Here is a 12,327-nt window from a genome sequence, read left to right on the forward strand (position 1 = left end):
ATCTCCAGCCAAGACAACGTAACCCACAAGATTCATCACTTCACCACATCCATGGCAAGTATCAAGGAAATGGAAAGAAAAACTCAAAGATGCAAGCAGATGAAAGCATGATAAAGGTTAGACCTACTCATCACATAGAATATATAAGATTTGACTTGTTAAAACAAGGGTACCTCGGATCTATACTGAGCTGAGAGCTTAGAGTTCGACTTATCAGAAGCCGAGCTCAAAGGTCGGAATAGTCCAGCTCGGACAACATGACCTGAGAGCCCGGCCAGCTAACCCAGAGCTCATTTCACTAAGCGAAAGACAGAGCTCTCAGGTCGGCTAGTCCAGCTCGGACAACACACCTGAGAGCCCGGATGAAGGAGACTCAAAGCTCAATTCATCTAAGAAGAGACCGAGCTCATAGATCGGTCAGACAACCCAGTTTGGAAATATGAAAGCCCAGTTGGCTAAATGGGTCCGAAGTCCGGCTCACGAGTACAGTTAGTTCAGCTCAGAAAAAACAAATTTCAGTTAAAGCTACGAAGAAAAGCAGTTTCAGTACTCCATCCATGGTAGAGAAAGAACAACTCAAGTATGAACGAAAACGAGAACTTCATTAAAAGAAAAGCACATTACAGCACGTTACAAAGGCCTACACTACGGGACGAAAGACTATCCTTAAAAGATTTACATAGCCACATGCATCATCATCAACAATTACATCGTTATCACCTATCCTACTACTTCGGCCTTCGGTCCGGAGAAACTCTCGCAGCTCGATATGTGAGTTTGGCAGAAAGAGCTGCAGAAAGCCAAGAAGTTAATCCTCATAAGCGTTTCCCATGGACCCTCTGTAGGACGGCATTCGGTTGCCCAAGTGTGATACGCGTGACAAACTCACATGTCATATGCTGTGTGTATATCACGCATAAAAAACACGGGCTTCAGATTACGACCTCAGGAGGATCGCCGGGCTAACGTGTGAAGGTACCAGCAGAAGCTTGGCTGAGTGTAGCAGATCTCAGTCTCGCGTAATACTGGTACTTCACATCAAAGAGACTAATAATACTGGTGCTTCACATCAAAGAAAACAACGAACCGAACACTTGAGCCCTTTCCATTTATATCCAAAGAAGGCAGCAACGGGGGAGGTCGGCCAGAAGATCTGGGCAAGATAATTTCAGCAACTTGCCGAATGGTCCCACCCATCAACCGCCCTACCAGACGGATCCCCAAAGCGACATTCAAACTCCTTAGAGGTAACATCCACTCCCCTGAAATTCTGAATTGACTCATCTTCATCTCAGGTACTACGAAAGAGTCCCAAGACAGAGATAAGTCAGCACAATTTTCCGTCGAAATGGTAAAAGTAAGATTAAAACAAATTCCTGGAGCAACACGGCAATGTAATATCAAGCTCGCCTTTGCCCGCTTCAAGAAGGCACCAAATGGATCCTTCACAGATAAAACAAGAAAATCTCTCTGTTCCAACAAAGTGCCTGGGAATGGTAAAGAGGTGAGGTTAACATATATATCCAAAAGTTTATGTTTTGCAGGACAAGGTAGAGCCGAATTCTCAATTAATGCTGTCAGAATCCTTCAAAGATATTCATGAGAAAGGAAAGAAAAGACATGTCCAGATAACAAGGACAGGAAAGCAAAAATAACCGAGAACGCGGAGAATAAAGAAAAGCCCGAAAGAGGAAAGAGCATATAGGATTCAGAAACTGCGCAAAGATAAAACAATGAAAGAGTATTATAAAGACACCTGGACATGAACAGGCGCGGCCATGATGGTTCTTGATATTCACCCCCTCGGCAGTTGGAGCAATAACTCCCGAGAAGGTGAAGGGGCAATTGATGACCGCTGGATTTCTCCACCCCAGAACAGGGGCTTGACCCCAGCCTAAGGCCCATGACACAGAGGCCCACGTACTTGATACCCCCCAACAAGCCTGGCTCATCCCAGCTTCCGGGCCGGGCTCGACCAAGCTTCCTCAATCAGTCCAGCCTGATCCCTGACCAGCAGACCCCTCTCAGGCCCAGCGTCCAGCCCAACTCTCAGCCCAGCCCGGAGTCCAGCACAGTACTCACCAGACAGCCTGGCAGATCCGCTCGAACGTACGTATGAGGAGAATCAGAGGCCGTTACGCATGTAACAGGCAGCTGATACCCTAGTACACCCGAATCTGTATGACAGAGACGCGTGGCCCAATCCTGGAGAGACCTTTACACGTCACCAACAAGCAAGACAATGTATAAAAGAGGAGTCCCCTCCTCAGAAAGTTTAAGCCTGATTCAGTAATACAAAACCCTTGTAAAACTCTATTCTATTGGATCTCAGATCATCAATATGAAAATCATTTTATGTTTATAAATGATACGAGAATTATTATCATGATAAATGATATGAAAATTATTATAATGACATTTTTACTTTTTAAATAAAATAAATAGTTTATTAATGAATTTTTTATAATTACTGAGAGACTTATAACTGTCCGTCGCTCAAAAGTTTTATTATTAGTTTCGATAATTTTAATTATCGGAATCGTTTAAAATAGTGTCGTACGGTTTTAAATAGGTATTAAAATATGGAATTTAACATTTGGGCAAAAAATGAAAAAAAAAATTGTAAAATATATAGACCAAGAAAACATGAGAGGCACGTTGGAGAGCAGGTAGTAAACCTGCAGGGAACAGAAAAGGTGCAGTGAATGAATGAATGAATATGAAGGTGCGTTGAATGAGTGAGCGGTGGCGCAGAGTAGTGTAGCTGTTAGCTCTCTCTCACACGTCTTCCTCAAGCAAACCTATATGAGAAATTTTCTGTTTCACCGTAAATCAAGAGATCTTCGAGTTATAAATAAATGGATTTTTTTTTTGAGAAATCTATAAATTTATAATGAAATTAAAATATAAATATATGAATTATATTTATTTTTATACAAATTTCATTATATCGTTATAATTCTAACTTAAATTATAAATATATAAATTTTATATAAATTTGATCATATAAATTTTATGTAAATTTGATCATATATAATCTTTTTGACTCATAATTTTTATTTATTTTTTATTATTTTAATATTTATAAATATTTTTTAAAATTTAACATGAAATTTAAATTCTAATAAATTTAAATAAAATTAGAAAACAGATATATAAATCTCTTTTATATTACTTTTGTATTAAATAATTTCAGTGTAATATCATACTTTTCGACTTAGAAGATAAATCCTCTATTTTTTAAAAAAAACATAATGAATGATATTTTTAAACCATATTTAATATTTGCAATAGCTAATTTATATTTATAGTTGATATAAATAAAGCCCTATGAAGCTAGGGCATGTGCATGAAGGGAATGAAATTTGCAGAGGTATCATGTTACACATGCATGTCTGAAAATTGAATTTTCTTACATGGAAGATCAAAGACTTTCTGGGTCAATGCTAAACCTCTGTGATCTTTTTCTTTCTCATAATAGCTAAACCTACAATTTTTAGAATAAGAACTTTTTTTTTTCTAATTTTTATTACAAGAGATAGAATGTGGAGTCAACAGTGGGCTTTTGTATGATTGATAATAATGTAAAGTTTGGTTCAAACTCACTTCATTATGCATAATTAATTACTTGAAAATCCTGTTGTAATCCAATTTATACTGTGAAGATATTGAGAATCTAATTATTTATTTCCCATGCATAATAAAATAAATAATTAATTAGCCATGAAGCATATGATTAAGAGAGAGAGAGAGAGAGTTAATAGCAAGTCAATGGAAAATGGGTAGATAAAGGAGAACAAGTACTTGGCGTGAACAAGTATCATTGATGGGTTGTATGATGCACGTTTTCTAAATTAACAATCAAACCAAGCAAAGCATCTCTTGCTTATGCTTTGCTTTTCTCTCCTCCACAACTGGGCTTTACATGCATGTAATATTAGGAAAAAAAATACTTAATTTGACTCTGCTTCACAGTAAATTCAAGACATAAATGAGTGATGAAATTTATTTTTTAAAATGTAAACTTGCCATTATAAGTAAGAAAGACTTTAGTTGAAATAAAATTAAAGTTGAGAGATGTATTAGTGATAAAATAAAAAAATATCGTTAAAATTGAGAGATATTTTAATAATAAAATGAATTGAAAAGACGAACATAAAATTACCAATATAATTTACTTATGATGACTGTTGGGTCTCTATCATCCGAGCCGTAGTCGAGCTCACGGTTGAGAGTCCGATCGAAATCCACTAGAACCCATTATGTAAGTCTGCCTATTAGTATACAACTCAGGCCACGCTTAAGCAGGTTGGACAGACCGGAACTCAGGTCCAATAAAAGGGAATCTAGTTCACTTAACTTGATGGGTCAGTGAGGAATGGACCAATCTATATCCATAATCCTGTCAATACGAGCGTTGGAAGAAATTAAATAGTCGCCTGATAATGGAGAGAGAAGAGAGTACATCTGTACGTACGACTCTCTGTATGATAGCCATAAGTGTTATTATAGTAGGGTGATGGTTATACATCACAAATGAAAAAAAAAAGATAAAGGAAAGAAGACAAGAACCATTCATATTAGACTCACTCACAAATATTAAAATTTTATTCTTTTTTGGATTTCACGCTATCAACTTATAAATAATATTAAAAAAATTTATTAAAATACTACATGATAAATTCATGATACCATTTCAAAAAAAAAAAATTCATGATATAAATAACTTATCTAAACTCAATTTATCAGTACTCTTATAGAAAATTTTTTAGTAAATAGAGCTAAGTTGAATATAAAAATTTTAAAACTTCATTAAATTTTGATAAAAATTACTTTTTCAAATTTATAAATAAACAATGAGATTTTATCCTGTAGTGCTGAACTTATCTCTAATATTATAAAGTCTCAAGTTAAAACTCCAATAATAATCGATTGTACTAAAAAAATATAAACAAGTGAAATTAATTAATCTCTTTTAACTACTTTTAATTTCCACTTTCAAAAAATTATTTTGTTCAAAATTGTATGTATTTTAATTTTGTAACCTTATTTTTTACTAAACACACAATTGTCTTTATAATTTTTAAATTCTATTTCATCGTCTCTCTTCTTTTTCTTTTTTTTCTTAATTGATTATTCACTTTTATAAAATTAAATAATTAATTAAAATAAAAGATAATTTAGTCAAATGAGAGAGTATTTTGTTATACTTAAGTGATTTAGTTGCTTTTCTTTTATTATTATTGAGTAGAATACTTTAAAATAACAAATAACCGTAATAAAGGGAAAAGATTAAACAAAGAAATCAACCACGAATGACAAAAAGAGTATTATTTTCCTAGAATTTCAGTTGTTTTCCTCTTTATTTCTGTTTGTTTATTTCATTTTGATGGTTTCTTTTGATTTTTGTCGGTGCTTTCCCTGTTCGGTGGGTAGGAAAAGACTTGCATGTTATGATTTTTTTATTTTGTTTGTTTCACGCTGTCAACAGTCACTTCTGATGACCGCTGGATTTCTGCACCCGATCTAAGGTCAGATCCATTAAGACAGCTCAATATCTGAAGGCTTCTAGGCCTCCTCCAAGAACCAGGTCCAGTCCATTCTGTTCAAAGACCGGACTTCAGTCCGTTTCTTCAAAACAGGCCGGCTTAGCTCTTCCGGTCCGATGGACGGATCCTCTCCGGGCCTAGTCTCAACCTCATCCCCCAGCCCAGCTCAGAATCAGGAAGGAGTTCAGCCCCTTCGCCTTGTGGGACCATCCGCATGACCGCCCGGGGAGAATCTGGGGCCGTTACGCATTGGACAGAGATCTGATTCCCTCGTACGTCCGTATCAACGTAGTAGGGACAGTGGTCCAATGATACACGATCTGTTAACACGTCACTAGCAGATAAAAGGAAACATATAAAAGGAGAAATACTCTCTTCTAGATCTAAGCTTTTCCAGTTTTACAGAACCCATTGTAAAACCCTATTTTTTGGATCTCAGATCATTAATTGGCGCCGTCTGTGGGGACGAAGGAGATCTTTTCATTGCCGGAGTTCCACTCTCACAAATACCCACTGAGATCCACAATGGCTAACCACAACGAAAACAACGTCACTCCAAATGACCTGAGCTCTGCCCAAGAGGGGCAGCAGTTCTCCTTTTCTAGTCCTACAACGCCAAACAACCAAACACCAATCCCTTTCAACCCCTCGCCAAGCCTAGCGGGGAATGCTTCCGCCGCTACCTTGTCCAACCAAGACCTTCAAACCATGGCCCTCCAACTACAGAGCACCGCCCACTGGTTGGGGCAGATAATGCAGCAACGGGGCCTTAGCACCCCCGCAAACGTGTCACCAGTGGTAGAAGAACCCCAGACCAACGAACCTCAGCCTACCTTCAACCACCTCAGAACTGTCAGCCAAGAAACCGGAGACGGGAGGAGGAGAGCCGGAGAAGAGGAAGAGCCGGAAGCTCGAGTTCATGGAAGGAGGGTGAGAGAGCTGATAGAGAATGATGAAGTCGATAGCTACTCCGCCGGAACCACCGAAAGAGCAGGGAGCGAGACATGGGAAGAGGAGGGCCGCCAGGAGAGGAAGCCCAGGCGGGAAGGGGAGAGTGTAGACCAGAAGTTGCAAAAGATGAGAGAGCAACTCTTGGCCGAGCTAGGAACGAAGGATCAGAACCAGGCCCTCCTGCCCACCTCTTCACCCTTCTCGAAGTGGGTGTAGCAAGAGACTGTCCCTAAGAAGTTTATGATGCCGCCTATGGCCACATACGATGGGGCTGGGAACCCCAGGGAGCATGTCTTGAACTACAAAACTTTCATGGAGCTGCAAACTTTGTCAGATGCCCTGATGTGCAAGGTATTTCCTACGACGCTCTCGGGGCTAGCACGGGCGTGGTTCAACAGCCTTGAGGCAGGAAGTATTAGTAGCTTTGGAGATCTAGCCACCCGCTTCATCAGTCGGTTTATCGTCGGGGTGCCTGCAGATAGGAAGATGAGTTACCTGGAGACAGTCAGACAGAGGAGAGACGAATCACTCAGGGAATACGTCGCCCGTTTCAACACGGAAGCCTTGCAAATTTCCGAGCTCGATGAAGGAAGGGCTGTAGAAGCCATGCAGAAGGGGACAACCTCAGCCGAGTTCTTTGGTTCATTAAGCAGGAAGCCTCCGACCTCACTGTCCGAGCTAATGAAGCGGGCTGAAAAATACATAAGGCAGGATGATGCTTTGGTGACAAGCAGGTTCGCTAGGGGAGCAACAGATAAGGGGAAAGCACCAGAGGAAGGGAGGTGAGAAAGACACGAGAGAAAGCATGGAAAGAGGCCCGAACCGTATAGACGACCCTGGGAGCGAAAGGACCAAAGACCTCTCCCTCCTCAGGTCCCTGAACAGAGATCACTCCTTCCAGTGGTTCCAGAGAAGCTGACCCCACTCAATGCCTCTAAAGCCGAAGTGCTCATGGCCGTCCAGGACAAAGAGTTCCTTCAATGGCCCATACCTATGAAAACGGAAGCAAACCAGCGAAATCCTGATAAATATTGTCAATACCATCGTACGCACGACCACGATACCAATGACTGCTTCCAGTTGATTACTGAGATCGAAAGGTTAATAACGAGGGGACACCTCAAGAACTTTATAAAAAAATCGGAAGGACAAAGACCTCAGCCGAACCCAGCAGCGCAGACACCTAGAAAAATGGGAGCAGGACCAGTGAACGATGGGTCCAGTGGAACCATTAATATGATCGTTGGAGGAACAAGAGGCTGAATAAGCTGGTGAAGCAGAAAAGGTATTTTCCTTAGAATGTAGTGAAAAGAAAATTCTTGTATTATAAAAGCATGAATAACCCCATCTTATAGTAATTATCTCTATTATTGTGAGCACTAACCCTCTCAGAAAAAGAAAAGAACAGATACCAGAAAACCTCCTTGAAACATAGAGAACTCCTGGAGGTAGAAGGCCGACAGGGTCACCAAGATCTTCCCAGAGCAAAAACGGCCAGCGAGGATCTCAAAAAGACCTCCTGGAGTAAAAACGGCCGGCGAGGATCTCAAAAAGACCTCCCAGAGCAAAAACGGCCGGTGAGGATCTCAAAAAGACCTCCTGGAGTAAAAACGGCCAGGATCTCGTCAGATCTCCTGGAGCAAAAACGGTCGGCGAGGATCTCAAAAAGACCTCCCGAAGCAAAAACGGCCAGGACCTCGTCAGATCTCCTGGAGCAAAAATGGCCAGGATCTCTTCAGATCTCATGAAGCAAAAACGGCCGGCAAGATATCCAAAATCTCCCCGGGGTAAAAATAACCAGGATCCCTGAAGCACAGCCCGTATAAGGCTAGACAAGAAAGCAAGAAAGTAAGTACTGACTTCACAGTGAGGAAGATGAAATTCCGAATTCCTGAGCCTGTCACACAAACAGCAGAAAAGTCTAAGCAAAGAATAAAAATCCGAGCTCCTTAATCCGCTGAATAGACGGACTCACGGCCAAAGTAAGAGGCCCTGCTCACAGCTCGGATCAGCAAAAAAAAAAAAAAAAAAAAGGAGCTGACCTCCCCATCCCAGTGGAACATACAAACACTCCCAGAGGAACCAGATATCCGAGCTCATTGTTACAAATAAAGTCTAGGGATTTACCCTCTCACCACTCATGTAATAAGTACTGAGGAGGTAAAGGGGGCAGCCCGAAGACAAATCCAATAGGCGTGAGCAGATAAAGACCCCAGATTCAGTTCCTGTCAGAACAGAACTAAAAACAAGAAAGCCAATCCTGCTCGCCACCTTAAAAGGTACGTGATACATTTTGCCTTGGTTATAAAGGGCTACACGCCCAAGCTCGTACATGTGAAATAACGAAAAGAAAAGTGGAAGACATTAAGTCAGCTATTAAAAACTGAGCTCACAGTCAAGACCTAATGAGGAACAAATCTATAAAAGTACAGCTTGAAGATCCGGGTCTCAAGGCAAATCCAGCTCGAAGAAAACTTATAGATAGGAATGCCCTTGCAAAATTAGAAAAGGTTATAAGTCAGAGACTAAGTCTCTTGCTAAAATTTTCAGCCCTGATTGACTGGGGGGTAAAAAATGAGATGCGATATAGTCAATTCCTTACCAAGTTTATTAGGCACAGTTTAAGTGTCTTATTCTCAAACCCTTAAAGTTAAACAAGTCAGATTGTCTAAGCAGAATAAGTAGCCCGGTGAGGCGATGAGAGCAGCTCAAATATGAATAAAACTAGAGAAATAAATAGCAAAATAGCTCAAAAATACCAAACAAAAAGGGAAAAGTAACTACAACCTGCTTTACAGTCTACTCTACTGAAGGAAGAATAGTCCTTAAAGGACTTACATGTCTAGGGGAATTAACATCTACACTACCTTCTGTACATTTACATTATCTACATTACTGTTTATGGGAGGCCCAACACCTTCTGGCTTAGACCCCCCAATGCCCATAAAAGGCACAACCTCCAGCCCCCGAGACCCAGCATCTCCATCCCCCAGCTCGGCGTCTGCCTCAGAAGGCCCAGCTGCAGTACGAGGAGCTCCCTTGGGCAAAGGCCTATCATCCTCCCCATAAAGCACCTCCTCACCATCAGAGTCTTCCTCTTTAGCTCGGAGTTCAGACAACGGGATAGAGGGAGCGTGTCTGGCTATCCTCAAACCTCTATTATACCCAGAGGCGAACATACAGAAGCCCTTATTCCATATGGGAAGTTTCATCTCATCAGAGCCTTGGAACTCCGCAAGTCGCCTCTCACAAGCCTCAGCTATTTCAGTTTTCAACTCATTGGAATCCTTGTAATTCTTGAGGTGAGCTTCACAAGCTTGTCAGATTTCCTCTTTCAGCTCAGCCGACTCCCTCAAGCTCCTCTCGCACTCCAGCTGGATCCTATCCTCAGCCAACTTGACCTCTTCAAGCAAAGCTGAGCACCTTGTCTCCAGGGATTTGACTTGTTGGCAGAGTTGCTGATTCTGAAGTTTGGACTCCTCTGCCGCCAAAGTCAAACCCTTAACACTATCAGCTTGCTTGCTCAACTCCTGCTTCAGGACCACAACCCGAGCTACAGCTTCACTCTTTTGAGCCAGCACGGCATCGAATTTTACCTTCAGCTGCTCATGCTGGCGCTAAACCTCCTCCTTCTGGTTTATGGCCTCATCCCTCTCACGCAGAGCATCCACTGTGGAAGACAGCTGCTTCAGAACTTCCTTACAACGGGTCTCTGCTGCAGCTGCCCTCTTGTCTGACTCTTTAAGAACCCTCCGGGCCTGAGATAACTCCGCCTCTAGGGACTTGACATGCTCATGGGCTGCAGCCAGATTACCCCGGGTGTCACTGGTGGCAGACAGATTTTCCTCTAAACGGGCCTCCTCAACCCGGCGATCCACAGACTCCCGGAGGGAGTGGTCACGAGCGTCCACCTCCATGAAGAGGCCCATCACCTAGCGCAAAAAGAAAAAGCTGTCATAACAAAGAAACAAAGAAAATTAGAATATGAGCAGAAACCAGAACGAACAACTTACCATCAGGAGCATCTCCCTGATCGTATCTCCCAGCTCCCCCCGAGGTTGAGATCGGAATGCTGCCTGCTCCCTGGTAGAACTAGCTAGGAGACCTGTGAGAGCAAGCAAGCGTGGGTCTGAAGCCTCTATGACGCCACCAAACATTCGCTCCTTGATAATTTCAGCGACAACACTTGCGGGAGACTGGTGGGTAATGTCCTTGGTGTTCAAAATGTCGTTGTCAAGAGCAGACAACAGGGGTATCACAGGGACATCCTTCTTCTTCTCAAGAGGAGGAAGAGCTGGAGCTGATCCCTTGGATGCCCTGGGTTTCTTCCGAGAAGGAGCCGAGATCGGCACTTCAGAGAGTTCAGGACGCTTGTCCCCGACCTTCTCTATGACACCTCTGTCACTAGCAAGGCCGGATCCAACCTCATCAGAAACAGGGGCATCTCCGGCAGGAGCCTCCTGAACATCTTCGTCTATAAGAATAATTCTTCTCTTTTTCTTGGAGCTTCTTTTTCAGTAATGGAGACCTCAGGTCCCACAGCAGAAGCGTCCACAGGAGGAAGGATAGGGTCTATCCTCGCCAGCCCGGTTTCCTCAACCACTTCAGAAATAACTCCCGGAGCCTCTTCCGTCCTCTCGATAGGAGAGCGTCGAGGTCGGAGGGCTTGAGGAGACTGATGAGCCGAGCTCGATCTGCTGCAGTTGGAAGACCGAGACGACTTGCTACGTCGAGAACTCGGTCTGGGAGCCTGAGAAGATGCTGGGGGAGGAGGAGGTCGAGTAACCGATCTGGAAGAAATAACCTCGGCTACTCTTTGAGTAGCCTCCTTCACAGATTGCCCAGCTAAGAGAGCATCTAGAGCGGCATCCATACTCTCCCGGGACAGTATAAGGTTCTTCGGGGGCTTGATCCGGTCCATCTTCACGTCAGAAGCTGCAAAAGTCCAAAATCCATACAAAGTAAGACAACGAGCCATACATATCACAAAAGCACAACAACACAGCTAGGTGGAATAAAGTACTCGCGTCTTTAATATCACGAAGATTAGACACAAACATACACTTCTCGACATCATACTTCTTTTCAATAGAAGTCAGTCGGAGATACCCGACCTGCTCAGTCAGGCTCAGCCGGGGCAGGACATTGCAGTTCAGTGAAACGTCCTCCCAGAGGAGTTCTAGGTCCAAAATAAGCTCGGATTCCCTCTTGAGCTCCACTACTGCAAAGCCCTCCATCCAGCCCTTTATTGAGTTTTTATGACCCGAGAAGATTGAAAGCCCCCCTCGAGGGGAAAAATAATAAAAACCCTGGACTGCTCTTACTAATCGGAAGAAAGAAACAAACAAATGCACCGTGGGTGTGAACTCCCAACTCAGACATATAGATTCAAAGGAGGACATGAACAAAATGGAATTGGGAACTAGCATCCGAGGAGATTGAAAGCCCCCCTCGAGGGGAAAAATAATAAAAACCCTGGACTGCTCTTACTAATCGGAAGAAAGAAACAAACAAATGCACCGTGGGTGTGAACCCCCAACTCAGACATATAGATTCAAAGGAGGATATGAACAAAATGGAATTGGGAACTAGCATCCGAGGAGATTGAAAGCCCCCCTCGAGGGGAAAAATAATAAAAACCCTAGACTGCTCTTACTAATCGGAAGAAAGAAACAAACAAATGCACCGTGGGTGTGAACCCCCAACTCAGACATATAGATTCAAAGGAGGACATGAACAAAATGGAATTGGGAACTAGCATCCGAGGAGTTATCCTGAAATACCGGAAGATCTTAGTAAAGAAGGGAGAAAAGGGGAAGGTTAAGCC

Source organism: Manihot esculenta, chromosome 7, assembly GCF_001659605.2.
Source record: "Manihot esculenta cultivar AM560-2 chromosome 7, M.esculenta_v8, whole genome shotgun sequence".
NCBI classification, from domain to species: Eukaryota; Viridiplantae; Streptophyta; class Magnoliopsida; order Malpighiales; family Euphorbiaceae; genus Manihot; species Manihot esculenta.